At 39.4% G+C, this 17,384-nt stretch overlaps 1 long non-coding RNA gene across 1 annotated transcript in view; it reads right to left on the reverse strand.

Annotated features, from left to right (window-relative positions):
• Positions 1 to 17,384, reverse strand: part of LOC132516983 (uncharacterized) — a 151,646-nt gene that overhangs the window by 47,750 nt on the left and 86,512 nt on the right. The window lies entirely within an intron of this gene.

Consider the following 17,384-nt stretch of genomic DNA (forward strand, 5'->3'; position numbering starts at 1 on the left):
CCATAGTGGGATTGCTGGGTCATATGGTAGTTCTATTTTTAGCTTTTTAAGGAACCTCCATACTGTTCTCCATAGTGGTTGTATCAATTTACATTCCCACCAACAGTGCAAGAGGGTTCCCTTTTCTCTACACCCTCTCCAGATTTTATTGTTTCTAGATTTTTTTCATGATGGCCATTCTGACTGGTGTGAGGTGATATCTCATTGTAGTTTTGATTTGCATTTCTCTAATGATTAGTGATGTTGACCATCCTTTCATGTGTTTGATGACATCTGTATATCTTCTTTGGAGAAATGTCTATTAAGTCTTCTGCCCATTTTTGGATTGGTTTGTTTGTTTTCTTGACATTGAGCTGCATGAGCTGCTTGTATATTTTGGAGATTAATCCTTTGTCAGTTGCTTTGCTTGCAAATATTTTCTCCCATTCTGAGAGTTGTCTTTTCATCTTGTTTATGGTTTCCTTTGCTGTGCAAAAGCTTTTAAGTTTCATTAGTTCCCATTTGTTTATGTTTGCTTTTATTTCCACTTCTCTAGGAGGTGGGTCAAAAAGGATCTTGCTGTGATTTATGTCATAGAGTTTTCTGCCTCTGTTTTCCTCTAAGAGTTTTATAGTGTCTGGCCTTACATTTAGGCCTTTAATTCATTTTGAGTTTATTTTTGTGTATGGTTTTAGGGAGTGTTCTAATTTCATTCTTTTACATGTAGCTGTCCAGTTTTCCCAGCACCACTTACTGAAGAGGCTGTATTTTCTACATTTTATGTTCTTGCCTCCTTTATCAAAGATAAGGTGACCATATGTGTGTGGTTTTATCTCTGGGCTTTCTATCCTGTACCATTGATCTATATTTCTGTTTCTGTGCAGGTACCATACTGTTTTGATTACTGAAGATTTGTGGTATAGTCTGAAGTCAGGGAGTCTGATTCCTCCAGCTCTGTTTTTCTTTCTCAAAATTGCTTTGGCTATTCGGGGTCTCTTCTGTTTCCATACAAATTGTGAACTTTTGGTTCTAGTTCTGTGAAAAACGCCACTGGTAGTTTGATAGAGATTGCACTGAATCTGTAGATTGTTTTGGGTAGTATAGTCATTTTCACAATGTTGACTATTCCAATCCAGGAACATGGTATATCTCTCCATCTGTTTGTATCATCTTTAATTTCTTTCATCAGTTTTTTATAGTTTTCTGCATACAGATCTTTTGCCTCCTTAGTTAGGTTTATTCCTAGGTATTTTATTCCTTTTGTTGTAATGGTAATTGGTAGTGTTTCCTTAATTTCTCTTTCAGATTTTTCATCATTAGTGTATAGGAATGCATGAGATTTCTGTGCATTAATTTTGTATCCTGCTACTTTACCAAATTCATTGATTAGGTCTAGTAGTTTTCTGGTAGCATCTTTAGGATTCTCTATGTTTAGTATCATGTCATCTGCAAAGAGTGACAGTTTTACTTCATTTCCAGTTTGGATCCCTTTTTCTTCTCTGATTGCTCTGGCTAAAACTTCCAAAACTATGTTGAATAATAGCAGAGAGAGTGGGCAACCTTGTCTTGTTCCTGACTGTAGTGGAAATGGTTTCATTATTTCACCATTGAGAATGATGCTGGCTGTGGGTTTGTCATATATGGCCTTTATTATGTTGAGGTAAGTTCCCTCTGTGCCTACTGTCTGGAGGTTTTTTTTATCATAAATGGGTGTTGCATTTTGTCAAAAGCTTTTTCTGCATCTATTGAGATTATCATATGGTTTTTATCTTTCAATTTGTTAATATGGTGTATCACAGATTCATTTGCATATATTGAAGAATCCCTGCATTCCTGGGATAAACCCCACTTGATCATGGTGTATGATCCTTTTAACATGCTGTTGGATTCTGTTTCCTAGTATTTTGTTGAGGATTTTTGCATCTATGTTCATCAGTGATACTGGCCTGTAGTTTTCTTTTTTTGTAGTGTCTTTGTCTAGTTTCGATATCAGGGTGATGGTGGCCTTATAGGATGAGTTTAAGAGTGTTCCTCCTGGGCTTCCCTGGTGGCGCAGTGGTTGAGAGTCCACCTGCTGATGCAGGGGATACGGGTTCGTGCCCCGGTCCGGGAAGATCCCACATGCCGCGGAGCAGCTGGGCCCATGAGCCATGGCCGCTGAGCCTGCGTGTCCGGAGCCTGTGCTCCACAATGGGAGAGGCCACAACAGTGAGAGGCCTGCATACTGCAAGAAAAAAAAAAAAAAAAAAGAAGAGTGTTCCTTCCTCTACTATTTGAGAAGCATAGGTGTTAGCTCTTCTCTAAATGTTTGATAGAATTCGCCTGTGAAGCCATCTGGTCCTGGGCTTTTGTTTGTTGGAAGATTTTTAATCACCGTTTCAATTTCAGTGCTTCTGATTGGTTTGTTTATATTTTCTATTTCTTCCTGGCTCCATCTCAGAAGGTTGTCCTTTTCTAAGAATTTGTCCATTTCTTCCAGGTTGTCCATTTTATGGGCATATAGTTGCTTGTAGTAATATCTCATGATCCTTTGCATTTCTGCAGTGTCAGTTGTTAATTCTCTTTTTTCATTTCTAATTCTGTTGATTTGAGTCTTTTTCTTTTGTTTTTTTGATGAACCTGGCTAATGGTTTATCAATTTTGTTTATCTTCTCAAAGAACCAGGTTTATGTTTTACTGATCTTTGCTATTGTTTTCTTCATTTCTTTTTTATTTCTGATCTGATCTTTATGATTTCTTTCCTTCTGCTAACTTTGGGGTTTTTTTGTTCTTCTTTCTCTAATTGCTTTAGGTGTAAGGTTAGGTTGTTTATTTGAGATGTTTCTTGTTTCTTGGGGTAGGATTGTATTGCTATAAACTTCACTCTTAGAACTGCTTTTGCTGCATCCCATAGGTTTTGGGTCATCATGTTTTCATTGTCATTCGTTTCTGGGTATTTTTTGATTTTCTCTTTGATTTCTCCAGTGATCTCTTGGTTATTTCATAGCGCATTGCTTAGCCTCCACATGTTTATTTTTTACAGTGTTTTCCCTGTAATTGATATCTAGTCTCATAGCGTTGTGGTTGGAAAAGATACTTGATATGATTTCAATTTTCTTAAATTTAACAAGGCTTGATTTGTGACCCAAGATATGATCTATCCTGGAGAATGTTCCATGAGCACTTGAGAAGAAAGTGTATTCTGTTGTTTTTGGATGGAATATCGTATAAATATCAATTAAGTCCATCTGGTTTAATGTGTCATTTAAAGCTTGTGTTTCCTTATTTATTTTCATTTTGGATGATCTGTCCATTGGTGAAAGTGTGGTGTTAAAGTCCCCTACTATGACTGTGTTACTGTGAATTTCCCCTTTTATGGCTGTTAGCATTTGTCTTATGTATTGAGGTGCTCCTATGTTGGGTGCATAAATATTTACAATTGTTATTTCTTCTTCTTGGATTGATCCCTTGATCATTATGTAGTGTCCTTCCTTGCCTCTTGTAACATTTTTATTTTAAAGTCTATTTTGTCTGATCTGAGTATAGCTACTCCAGCTTTCTTTTGATTTCCCTTTGCATGGAATATCTTTATCCATCCCCTCACTTTCACTCTGTATGTGTCTGTTGGTCTGAAGTGGGTATCTTGTAGACAGCATATATATGGGTTTTGTTTTTGTATCCATTCAGCCAGTCTATGTCTTTTGGTTGGAGCATTTAATCCATTCACATTTAATGAAGTTATTGATAGGTATGTTCCTATTACCATTTTCTTAATTGTTGGGGTTTGTTATTGTATGTCTTTTCCTTCTCTTGTGTTTCCTGCCTAGAGAACTTCCTTTAGCATTTGTTTTAAAGCTGGTTTGTAGGTGGTGCTGAATTCTCTTATCTTTTGCTTCTCTGTAAAGGTTTTAATTTCTCCATCAAATCTGAATGAGATCCTTGCTGGGTAGAGTAATCTTGCTTGTAGGTTTTTCCCTTTTATCACTTTAAATATGTCCTTCCACTCCCTTCTGACTTGCAGAGTTTCTGCTGAATGATCAGCTCTTAACATTATGGGCATCTGTTGCTTTTCCCTTGCTGCTTTTAGTATTTTTTTCTTTGTATTTAATTTTTGATAGTTTGATTAATATGTGTCTTGGCATGTTTCTCCTTGGATTTATCCTATATGGGACTCTCTGAGCTTCCTTGACTTGACTATATCCTTTCCCATATTAGGGAAGTTTTCAACTGTAATCTCTTCAAATATATTCTCAAACCCTTTCTTTTTCTCTTCTTCTTCTGAGACCCCTACAATTCAAATGTTAGTGCATTTAAAGTTGTCCCAGAGGTCTCTGAGACTGTCCTCAATTCTTTTCATTCTTTTTTCTGCTCTGTGGTAGTTATTTACACTATTTTATCTTCCAGTTCACTTATCCTTTCTTCTGCCTCAGTTATTCTGCTATTGATTCCTTCCAGAGAATTGTTAATTTCATTTATTGTGTTGTTCATCATTGTTTGTTTGCTCTTTAGTTCTTCTAGGTCCTTGTTAAACCTTTCTTGTATTTTCTCCATTCTATTTCCAAGATTTTGGTTCATCTTTACTATCAATACTCTGAATTCTTTTTCAGGTGGACTGCCTATTTCCTCTTCATTTCTTTGGTCTGGTGGGTTTTTACCTTGCTCCTTCATCTCCTGCTTATTTCTGTTTCTTATTTTTTTTTTCCTTACTGTGTTTGCGGTCTCCTTTTCACAGGCTGCAGGTTTGTAGTTCCCATTGTTTTTGGTTTCTGTCCCCAGTGGGTAAGGTTGGTTCACTGGGTTGTGTAGGATTCTTGGTGGAGGGGACTGGTGCCTGTGTTCTTGTGGATGAGGCTAGATCTTGTCTTTAGGGTGGGCAGGACCACGTTCAGTGGTGTGTTTTCTGTGACCTTATTATGATTTTAGGCAGCCTCTCTGCTAATGGGTGGGGTTGTGCTCCTGTCTTCCTAGTTCTTTGGCCTAGGGTATCCAGCACTGTAGCTTGCTGGTTGTTGAGTGGAACTGGGTCTTCGTATTGAGATGGTGATCTGTAAGAGAGCTTTTGCCATTTGATATTATGTGGGGTCGGGAGGTCCCATGTGGGCCAATATCGCCCTCAACTCGGCTCTGCTCTCCCACCTCAGAGGCTCAGGCCTGACACATGGCCTGAGCAGTAATACCCTGTCAGCCACTCGGCTCATATGAAAAGGGAGAAGAAAAAAGAAGGAAAGAAATAAAATAAAATTAAAAAGTTATTAAAATAAAAAAATTATTAAGAATAAAAAAATTAAAAAGTAATTAGAAAAAAGAAAGAAGAGAGCAACCAAACCAAAAAACAAATCTACCCATGATAACAAGTGCTAAAAACTATACTAAAAGAAAACAAAACAAAACAAAAACGGATGGACAGAACCCTAAGACAAATGGTACAAATGGTAAAAGCAAAGATATACGGACAAAATCACACAAAGAAGCATACACATACACACTCACAAAAATAGAAAAAGTAAAAAAATATATATATAGAAAAATGAAAAAAGGAAGAGAGCAACCAAATCAATAAACAAATCTACCAATGATAATAAGCTCTAAATATTAAACTAAGATGAACATAAAACCAGAAACAAATTAGATGCAGAAAGCAAACCCCAAGTCTACAGTTGCTCCCAACGTCCACTGCCTCAATTTTGGGATGATTCATTGTCTGTTCAGGTATTCCACAGATGCAGCGTACATCAAGTTGATTGTGGAGATTTAATCCACTGTTCCTGAGGCTGCTGGGAGAAGTTTCCCTTTCTCTTCTTTGTTCACACAGCTCCTGGGGTTCAGCTTTGGATTTGACCCTGCCTCTGCATGTAGGTCACCTGAGGGCATCTGTTCCCCACCCAGGCAGGACAGGGTTAAAGTAGCAGCTGATTAGGGGGCTCTGGCTCACTCAGGCCAGGGGAAGGGAGGGGTACAGAATGCGGGGTGAGCCTGCAGTGGCAGAGTCTGGCGTGACGTTGCACCAGCCTGAGGTGCACCGTATGTTCTCCTGGGGAAGCTGTCCCTGGATCATGGGACCCTGGCAGTGGCAGGTTGCACAGGCTCCTGGGAGGGGAGGTGTGGATAGTGACCTGTGCTTGCACACAGGTTTCTTGGTGGCAGCAGCAGCAGCCTTAGCGTCTCATGCCTGCCTCTGGTGTCTGCACTGATAGCTGTGGCTTGCACCTGTCTCTGGAGCCCGTTTAGGCAGTGCTCTGAATCCCCTCTCCTTGTGCACCCTGAAACCATGGTCTCTCACCTGTTAGGCAGTTCCAGACTTTTTCCTGGACTCCCTCCTGGCTAGCTGTGGTGCACTAGGTCCCTTCAGGATGTGTTCACGAAGCCAACCCCAGTCCTTTCCCTGGGATCTGACCTCCGAAGCCTGAGCCTCAGCTCCCAGCCCCAACCCGCCCTGGCGGGTGAGCAGACAAGCCTATCAGGCTGGTGAGTGCTGGTCAGCACCAATCCTTTGTGCAGGAATCTCTCCACTTTGCCCTCTGCACCCCTGTTGCTGGGCTCTCGATTGTGGCTCCGAAGCTTCCCCCCACGCCACCCCCCATCTCCACCCACGAAGGGCCTTCCTAGTGTGTGGAAACTTTTCCTCCTTCACAGCTCCCTCCCAGAGGTGCAGGTCCCATCCCTATTCTTTTGTCTCTGTTTTTTCTTTTTTCTTTTGCCCTACCCAGGTACATGGGGAGTTTCTTGCCTTTTGGGAAGTCTGAGGTCTTCTGCCAGCATTCAATAGGTGTTCTGTAGGAGTTATTCCACATGTAGATGTATTTTTGATGTATTTGTGGGGAGAAAGTGATCTCCACGTCTTACTCCTCTGCCATCTTGAAGGTCCCCTCTGTAATTGTTCCTTTTTATTTGAGGACTCAGACTGTCAGCACTCATTATGCTGTATAGCCCTCCTTTTTGTCATGTGATTAATCAGAAAAGTTAATTGTACCTTCTTCTCAGCTAGGAAAATGCACTGTTAATATGTTAATGATTTTATTGTCCTGGATTTCTTCTATATAACTAGATTTCTGAGTAGAAATTATCAATCAGTTTAACTGAAAATCATGTTCAAAGAAAATATTATGCAACTCTCATCAAATGAGCATCCACTGTTTCTTGCAAAGGTTATAATACTAAAGCTAGGTTTTCATTTGGTCTTGCATATGAAATTCACAGAGAAACTTAACAGTATTCCAAAATTTTGGTCTGGCAAGTATTATCAAGGAAATATTTTCAAGAAATAGAAATGTTTAAGAAATAAATATTTATCTAGGCGATGTGAATAGGCATAAATGGTGGGATGGTAGTTACCAGATGGAGCAAGTTATCTGGGTTTTCACATAAGGTGAAAGCACACTATGAAGAAAAATTATTATACAAAGTGTAGTAACTCAATAAAAGTATATAATTCAATAAAAATGGAAATTGGCTTGAATTATACTTCAAGTTGGTCTAATATTGTGATTGATTATCTTGACTGTAACAGAACTGAGTCTTACAGACTTAACAGAACTGTAACAGATTGATTGATTATCTTGACTGTAACAGAACTGAGTCTTACAGACTTAAGGTATTCTAAAGCAGTCTACATGTTGCCATGGAAACTGCCCCAAGTATATTCCTACACTATTTGGGGGCATTTCCATTGTACTGATTGACAAGTGCCTGATAGAGAGACTGTTCAGTCAGTGGCTTAACAGAGTAGTTTTGCACTGGACATCTGAGGAAAAGATATTTGCTAATAAGAATATGTATGATTTCACAAAATTAAATAACAAGGTCAGCCTCAGGGATCAGAACAGGTGGTCAATCCATTCTCCCTAACTCTCACATAGAAGAGTGCTCTCACCTAATCCATTCCTGTCACTTCGAGTAGTAAGCCTACACAAAATGCAAACAAACAGTCATTTATACATTGATTCATTCAACAATGCCTACTAAAGTCTTACTGCTGGACACTGTTCTAGGTGCTGCTGATGTAATAACTCAACAGCACAGACCAAGCTCTAGCTCTTCTAGGACCATTTTCCTAAAGCTCTTCAAGGGCTCCACCTTACTTACAGGATAATACTCACATCCTTTATTAGGAACAATTAGTCATTCTTGACTAGGCCTCTGGAATGGAGAGATTTACAATACAGTTTGGAGAACATGCAGGCAATGGGAGGCCTCGAATGTTGGGAGAAGGTAGGTAGAACATGAGAGAGCCAGAAGGAAGGCAGGAGTCTGAAAGGCTAGGCAGGACCATAGACTGGACTTGAGGAAGTGTGACTTCTGGCTCCAGCTGTGAGCTCTGTGTAAGTTCTCCATTTCTCTGCCCTGGCTCCCCATACCCCTGCAAGCTCCATGAGGATGGACAGAATTATGGTACCCTCATCTTGTACCCCTATTGCGTGACCCAGGCCTACACATAGTAAGAGTTTAATAAATCTTCCAACACAACGGTCCTAAGTATCTGTGGAAATTTAAGTTTCTAAATCCAGTTCAGGTCAGATTTTTCTCTTCTGAAAATGAGGTCATACAGATTCTTGCAACACAAAATGTGGTCCACAGACATACAGCATTGGCGACACCTTGTTCAAAAAGAAGAATCCCAGGTCTCACCCAAAATAACTGACTCAGATTCTTCATTCAAACAAGATCCCCAGTTGATGTATATGGACATTAATGTCTGAGATGTGCTGGCCCAGATCTTTTTTTTTTTTTTTTTTTTTTTGCGGTACCCAGGCCTCGCACTGTTGTGGCCTCTCCTGTTGCGGAGCACAGGCTCCGGACGCACAGGCTCAGCAGCCATGGCTCACGGGCCCAGCCGCTCCGCAGCATGTGGGATCTTCCCGGACCGGGGCACGAACCCATGTCCCCGGCATTGGCAGGCGGACTCTCAACCACTGCGCCACCAGGGAAGCCCCCAGATCAGTTTTATAACTGATTATAATTTTAAGACAAAATATAAGCAACTCTATAACATTACACTCCGGTAGTGTCCACTATTTTCATAAATATCAGGGGACAAATACAAGGCCAGGGCCTCCGTAAGCTGCAACGGGATAGACTCTGAAATCCTGTAAATCTCCTTGGAAATATTGGCACCCAGAGGGAAGGACTTTATAGATCCTGAAAGTTAGGAGGCTGTAGACAGAACATATTGCATTTGTCAACCTGGAAACATTAAAGAAAGTTTGTTCTTTTGTGCAATCATTTAGCAATAAGGTAAGGCTTGCCAGCTAGATTTATTGGGATATTGGATTTTATGTTTCTTGTAACAAATAATATTTTTTACATTGTTTATGTCTAAATAAATCTGTCTTCTATTTTACATAGCCCTGTGGTATTGCTGCTTACAGATAAAGGGTTCAGGTAGCATAATTTGCTCTGCCCTTGGGACATGCAGCCATACATTAAAACCCAGTCACATAGTGACTACAGCAGAGAATTTCAATGTGCTTTGAAAAGTTTCACAGAAATAGTGAAGGAATAAAGCTCGATGAGATGTGGTTTCTGATCTGGTCTATCTAGTCTGTGCCTGGCGGACACTGATTAACAGCAGAATTCAAACCCATAGTTGATAATTTCTTTTTCTTTTTATTTATTTATTTATTTATTTTTGGCTGTGTTGGGTCTTCGTTTCTGTGCGAGGGCTTTCTCTAGTTGTGGCAAGCGGGGGCCAGTCTTCATCGCGGTGCGCGGGCCTCTGACTATCGCGGCCTCTCTTGTTGAGGAGCACAGGCTCCAGACGCGCAGGCTCAGCAGTCGTGGCTCACGGGCCTAGTTGCTCCGTGGCATGTGGGATCTTCCCAGACCAGGGCTCGAACCCTTGTCCCCAGCATTAGCAGGCAGACTCTCAACCACTGCGCCACCAGGGAAGCCCCCATAGTTGATAATTTCAAAGTAAAATGTAAAAGCCCTAAAAAACCCACTTACGATCCAGTTCTTGCAACAGCTGTTTTGTGACACCCATGGCTGTATGACCATCAATACCTCTGTGGTTTTGAGGGTTTTTTGGTATATATACAAGAACTGAACCAATAAGCAATAGTGAACACTAAAAAAAACATGATCACATTAGAGATTTAAAATTACTTAAAATTTTGCAAAGGAAATCATGAGTATTGTGAGGCAAATCAATGTAGACCCTTCTTTGTGCTTATGAAAGAAATAGAAATGTGCTCTCATTTTGAACAGACAGGATAAAATATGTCCATTTGTGTTATAATCTTTATCCGTTAGTCTGCTTTATGATTTGATTTCATGTTTTCATTGTTCCAAAGCAATTTTCCAGATTGAATCTTTTTTTTTTTTTTTTTTTGCGGTACGCCGGCCTCTCACTGTTGTGGTCTCTCCTGTTGCGGTCGGAGCACAGGCTCCGGACACGCAGGCTCAGTGGCCATGGCTCATGGCCCCAGCCACTCCGCGGCATGTGGGATCTTCCCGGACAGGGGCATGAACCCGTATCCCCCGCATTGGCAGGCGGACTCTCAACCACTGTGCCACCAGGGAAGCCCCAGATTGAATCTTAAAAGGATGATAAACCACAAAAGTCATTTTAAATTCTAAATGTAGTTAATACACCTACTGCAATTCTGTGCATTTGTCTTTTAAATTTTATGAAAAAATTTGTTGACACTTTCACTTGTTTCTTACAATCCATTTTGTGTAAAAATCTGTCAAACACTGATGCCTGTCTTATTTGATATGTTTTAAAATATGCCAGCTAATCAGCATAATCTCAAATGTCAAAAATGCTAGAGTTTTACATTTTTTTCTGTATTAAAATACTACCCTGAATTGAAATCATTTGGTGATGCAACAGAAATAAATAAACGCTTAAGTTTAGAAAGCAATCTCTGGAGGTTGTTGGTTTTTTTCTCTCCTAAGTCTCCCTCTGACAAAAGGACGGTTGTGTCTTTCTTTTCCACTCTAGAGTGGGGCCACTGTTGAAAGCACTGGGGAATTTAACGGATCAGTCTTCCTGAGCACCTCTGAAAGACAGTCTGTGTTTGAAATCGAAGGGAAAAAACTGAAGAGTAGTGAATTCTTCCATCTGGAGAAATAAGAACAGGTATAATAGTTTTTCAGCAGACCCAGAACATTTAAGCAAGTTGGCTAAGAGGGGCATTAATGTTTTAATTAGAATTTAGCCTTTTCAAAATGAAATGAGGAACCAGTATTTCCCTCAATTATTCTCCTTTCCATAATTCAAGCAAAGAAATTCATAACTCAGTTATTCTCCTATTCATAATTCTTACTGTTTGTCTGAGATCCCAGTGTAAGAGTCCAGGCCAGGAACACCTGGGGGATTCAGCAATGTTCAGGAGGTGGGTCGGCTTTCCCAAATAAACAGAGGAGCCTTATGGGAATAACTTCATTGTGAACTTTCATAGGAAGGACTTCACTCCAAGGAAGTTAGAACTGAGGGAGACACATCACCTCTAAAGACAAATTTTACATGAAATAGCACATGTGCATCATCAAGCTTGTCCTCTTGCCTTTCCAACACCGGCCTCCACCCCTTTCTCTTCTTGGGGTTTACTCCTAAGCTTGAGGAGGAGAAAGCCCCAGAGAGTATGAGGAAGCCCTGCCTCTGGCCCATGGAGGAGCACATGAATGGGAGCAAGGCATCTGCAATACCAAAGCTGGTATTGGAGGATGGTAAAGTATGAAATAGAGCATTGGCTATGAGTTCAAAGTAGCAGAGGCAGAGGAGGCCCATAGAGCTTCTGTCTCATTTTAGAGCTATATATTTATGTTTCTTACTTGATAGTGAGATTGTTGAACACAAAGGTGTAGTAAATTAGCCAAATATTCAACCTGCACTCTGTAGTTCTCAAAGCCAATATCTTGCATGAGGAATAGGTGGGCTAGTCCACTATAGATTCTGTTATAATCTATTAACGCTTGGAAAAAAATCTTTCAGGAATAATGTTAGTTTATTTGTGATTTTATTGGCCTTTATTCCACCTTTGGTTCAAAAGACAGCAACCGGTTTTAGGCATAATGTAGAAACCTGATTATTGATACAATATCTGCATATTAGTTCTGCTGTGAGAGTCAGGGTTGATAATAATCTGCATATAAAACAAAGATTTCCAGTAGAGTAGAATACACTTGTGTTCTGTTCTCCTGCCTTCCCTTCCTTTTAATTTTTAAACACCATGTTTGGATAGATTATTGCAGCCCATGTAAGAGGGTGCACTTCTCTGATCTTGGGAGCAGGTAGTCACTAATTTCCAAATTGATAACTCCAGGTGCCTGACACATGCCAGAAGTGGGCTTTCATTCTTTCTTGGAATAGATGATTCCAATTTTTCCAGCTTCTCTGATGGCCATTTTTCACACCAGTGCTACTAATGGTATCCAAACAAGTCCCAGCATATCATATAACTGGAGTGGCAGTGCTCAGGATATGATTACTCAAAAGTGTTTTTATTTGATAAAGAGTTTCTATCAAATAGGCAAAAATCAGAGCTTATTTTGTACTTTGAATTTGTACCTACTAATAAACACATTGCTTTGGTCATATAATAATCCAGAACATACTTCTGTCTTAAAAAAAAAAAGTTAAAGTCACAGCAGTTGTAAGAGTAACCTTTTTGCTAAGTTTTCACAAAAGATAAGATTCTTCTAAAAATATGAGCATGTAGTCAAAATCTTGAATTCACTACTCACTTTCTTATACTCCCACACTATTCCACACATGTTCACAACTTAAATTTGCCCTTTCTCCACAGTTCAGAACTATGGGCACTCCTTTGTACATCCCTGGTATGGACGGTGAGTAGACCAAAAGCGAGAGTCTGCTAGGGGCATGCGATTGCCTCACGGTTGGTTATGTCTCACTCTGTCACTCTCCACTGCCCAACTGCCAGTGTGAAAGCTGGCACTTGCCAACATCACAGTCCCAGAACGACTGGGAGGCAAGCCTCTGTGCAAGTGGGGAGACGATGAAAAAAGTTATTCATCTACAATTAGAAACTCAGAAGAGCATGTGGTTGGTATCTCTTGCATAGTTAGGAGACCTGAGCTCACTCTGCTTTATAGTCAGACTTCAAGAGGAAGCCAGTTCACTTAATGTAAGAAAGTCATTCTTCACCAATTAGCAATGGTCTCATTTTGTTTAACATTTGAGAAAAAGATTGTGAATATTTTTCAGGAAGCACAATCATGTACTACTGAGTTTCCACATGAAGAGACATCGATTTGTACAACTTCCAGAGGTACCATCATGCTCAACCTTTTCCAATGCTAGATGGCTCTCAAAAAAGTGTCTTAGTAAAGGTAGCATTTTAGAGCTAGGATGAGAAGGATCTTAGATTTTGTCTGGTCTTATTACTTATTTTACATCTGAAGAAACTGAAGTCCATAGAGGTTTATATATATACTGATGATCAAATAGATAATTCATGTAGATTGTCTGCCACGCTGCCTCATGTGTTCAACAAATATTAGCTATTACTATATTGGTCTACAGTTTGCTCTCTCTTTAAATATATATCCATAAGAATACATATCATGAGAGATAAACCTCATGCACATATGGTCAACTTATCATTGATAAAGGAGGCATGAATATACAATGGAGAAAAGACAGCCTCTTCAATAACTGGCGCTGGAAAAACTGGACAGCTGCATGTAAAAGAATGAAATTAGAACACTCCCTAACATCATACACAAACATAAACTCAAAATGGATTAAAGACCTAAATGTAAGGCCAGACACTATAAAACTCTTAGAGGAAAACAGAGGCAGAACACTCTATGACATAAACCACAGCAAGATCCTTTTTGACCCATCTCCTAGAGAAATGGAAATAAAAACAAAAATAAACAAATGGGAACTAATGAAACTTAAAAGCTTTGCACAGCAAAGGAAACCATAAACAAGATGAAAAGACAACTCTCAGAATGGGAGAAAATATTTGCAAACAAAGCAACTGACAAAGGATTAATCTCCAAAATTTACAAGCAGCTCATGCAACTCAATATCAAGAAAACAAACAACCCAACCCAAAAATGGGCAGAAGACCTAAATAGACATTTCTCCAAAGAAGATATACAGACTGCCAACAAACACATGAAAGGATGCTCAGCATCACTAATCATTAGAGAAATGCAAATCAAAACTACAATGAGGTATCACCTCAAACCGGTCAGAATGGCCATCATCAAAAAATCTACAAACAGTGAATGCTGGATAGGGTGTGGAGAAAAGGGAACCCTCTTGCACTGTTGCTGGGAATGTAAATTGATATAGCCACTACGGAAAACAGTATGGACGTTCTTTTAAAAACTAAAACTAGAACTACCATATGACCCAGCAATCCCACTACTGGGCATATACCCTGAGAAAACTATAATTCAAAAAGAGTCATGTACCAAAATGTTCATTGCAGCTCTATTTACAATAGCCAGGACATGGAAACAACCTAAGTGTCCATCGACAGATGAATGGATAAAGAAGATGTGGCAAATACTTACAATGGAATATTACTCAGCCATACAAAGAAACAAAAATGAGTTATTTGTAGTGAGTTGGTTGGACCTAGAGTCTGTCATACAGAGTGAAGTAAGTCAGAAAGAGAAAGACAAATACCGTATGCTAACACATATATATGGAATCTTAAAAAAAAAAATTGTTCTGAAAAAACCTAGGGGCAGGACAGGAATAAAGACGCAGATGTAGAGAATGGACTTGAGGACATGGGGAGGGAGAAGGGTAAGCTGAGACGAAGTGAGAGAGTGGCATGGACATATATACACTACCAAATGTAAAATAGATAGTTAGTGGGAAGCAAACGCATAGCACAGGGAGATCAGCACAGGGAGATCGGTGCACTGTGACCACCTAGAGGGGTAGGATAAGGAGGGTGGGAGGGAGACGCAAGAGGGAGCGGATATGGGGATATATGTATTCGTATAGCTGATTTACTTTCTTATACAGCAGCAACTAACACAAGAATGTAAAGCAATTATACGCCAATAAAGATGTTAAAAATATATATATATATATATATCATGGAACTTTTTTGGATCTATTTCATTTATTTATATGAATGTATCACCATTTCTTAAGTGGTTCTTAACTGATGAGCATTTAGGTTATTTCTGATGTTTTAAATTTCAAACAATGTGTAATGAACATCCTTAAAGAAGTATATTTCCATATCCATGTATTATTTCTGTAGGCTAGATACTTAGAAGTGGCATTGCTGAATGTGTGTATTTAAAGTTAAAAAATTATTGCCAAATATTTTTCTAGGGCTGCTCTACTAATTTCTACTCTATCAATCATGTATAGGAAGATTTCCCCACAACCTTGCTTGCACTGGATATAATCAGTCATTTAAGTATTTTTTTTGTAATCCAGAAGGTTAAAAAAAAGATAATTTGGTTTTGTTTTAATTTATATTTCTATCATTATTACTGAGATTGAGCTCTTTCCATGTATTTGCAAACACTGCATTTTTCTGTGTATTTCCTACCATATCTTTGCTTATTTTTCTATGGTGTTTCCTCTTCTTATTAGTTTGTAGAAGTTATTTATTTATTCAACAAACACTTATTGAGTGTCTTTATGTGCCAGATGTCCTTGCACTGAGGATGTAACAGGGAGCAATCACTACCATTTACTGAACATCTACTATATACCAAAGACAATGCCCAGTGATTCTCACAAAAATGCTATGAAGTCAGTACTCTTGCTATCCCCACTGAGCTGTTACACTGAGAGGTGGAGAGGCTACATGACTTGTCCAATGTCATGTGGCTTGTAAATGGCAAAGCCAGAGTTTCAACCCAGACTTGGTTAACTCTCTTCAAAATCCCAGGAATTCTGGATGAGGATAGACCCAAGAACTTAACCAGAGGGATGGTGGTCTGAGAGAAAAGCTTCCCAGCAGTAAGGGCCTCAGTTTGAAATTTCTGCTGAGAGCCATTAAGGAGTAATGCTGAGGAGAGTCCAAGTAAGAACATTAACTCTTTGTCAACAAGTGTCACAAATATTTCCTCCCAGTTCTGCTGCTTGAGGGGTTTTGTGGTAATTTTTGGAATATTTTTGGTACAGATATAAATTTAAAAATTACATTATCATATCTGTCAGATATTTGCCTTTTTAGTCTCTGGATTTTGTTTCTTAGAAGGGCGTCTCCCAAATTCAGATTTAAAAATTTATCTAATTTCATTTTGATACTTTATTACTTTTTTTAATGCTTAGATATTTAATTCATATGGCACTTATTTGGGGGCTGACTCTAACTTTATAGATAATGTATATAAACCTTTTTCTAAGTAGAAATAAGTTGCATCTCATTCACTGCCTTTATTACTTGTAGTCACTAAATTATTTGCTGCTAAAGGATTTCAGGTTGAGAGAAAGGCATTGATAAAAAGTGTCTACCTCAAAGGATTTTGATATTGCAGTTCCTTTGAGAGGATTTTAATGTGTCTTTCTGCAGTTGGCACACTACTGAGTACATGTAGAAAAGTCTAGTCATCAGCACCAGGTTGATTTTTCTTGGGCCGGTATGTTGGAAGAGAAAGAATTTGGACTTTGAAATCAGACAAGTTGAGTTTAAATACTGGCTATATTACTTATTGGCCAAATGACTTTTAGCAATTATTTAGACTTTATGAAACTCAGTTTCCTTGCCTGCAAAAATGAGGTGGGGAATATCCACCTTATGAGGTAAAGGTAATTAAGATAATGTAGGGGAGGTCTTCCCTGGTGGCACAGTGGTTGAGAGTCCGCCTGCCGATACAGGGGACGTGGGTTCGTGCTCTGGTCCGGGAGGATCCCACATGCCGCGGAGCGGCTGGGCCCGTGAGCCACGGCCGCTGAGCCTGTGCGTCCGGAGCCTGTGCTCCGCAACAGGAGAGGCCACAACAGTGAGAGGCCCGCGTACCGCAAAAAAAAAAAAAAAAAAAAAGATGTTTCTCTCCACTAGGCAAGGACATCAGCCATTACACACTTAATCAAATAAATGGTTTCATACACATATTTCTTATTTAATTGATAAAAAAAATCAATAACAACTTAAAAGCTCTGGTGCTATAAAAAATTAGCCTGGTTGACACATATGTAACAAAGGTAAGGGAAGAACCCATTAGAAGAGAGGCATCAGCTAAGTGGTGAAGGAAGGAAACAAAGACCTTAGGGAAATAAAACACATTCCAAATCATATTGTTAATTTCTAACGTAACTCCCAGAGATTCATACAAAAGCTAGATGCAAATGACCATATCCCAGGAATTCAGTAGACTGTACTTAATGCCGAGAGGCTGGATAACCTGTGAACTAAATGGAAATAATCAGAGTAGATTTGAAAAGAAATGGTAGCGGCTTCCTCTTTCACCCAACATAGAGTAACAGGGACCAGACTTAGCCTCCCATATTAAACAACCAGAAAAGG

The sequence above is a fragment of the Lagenorhynchus albirostris genome, chromosome 3, assembly GCF_949774975.1.
Source record: "Lagenorhynchus albirostris chromosome 3, mLagAlb1.1, whole genome shotgun sequence".
Classification (NCBI taxonomy): Eukaryota; Metazoa; Chordata; class Mammalia; order Artiodactyla; family Delphinidae; genus Lagenorhynchus; species Lagenorhynchus albirostris.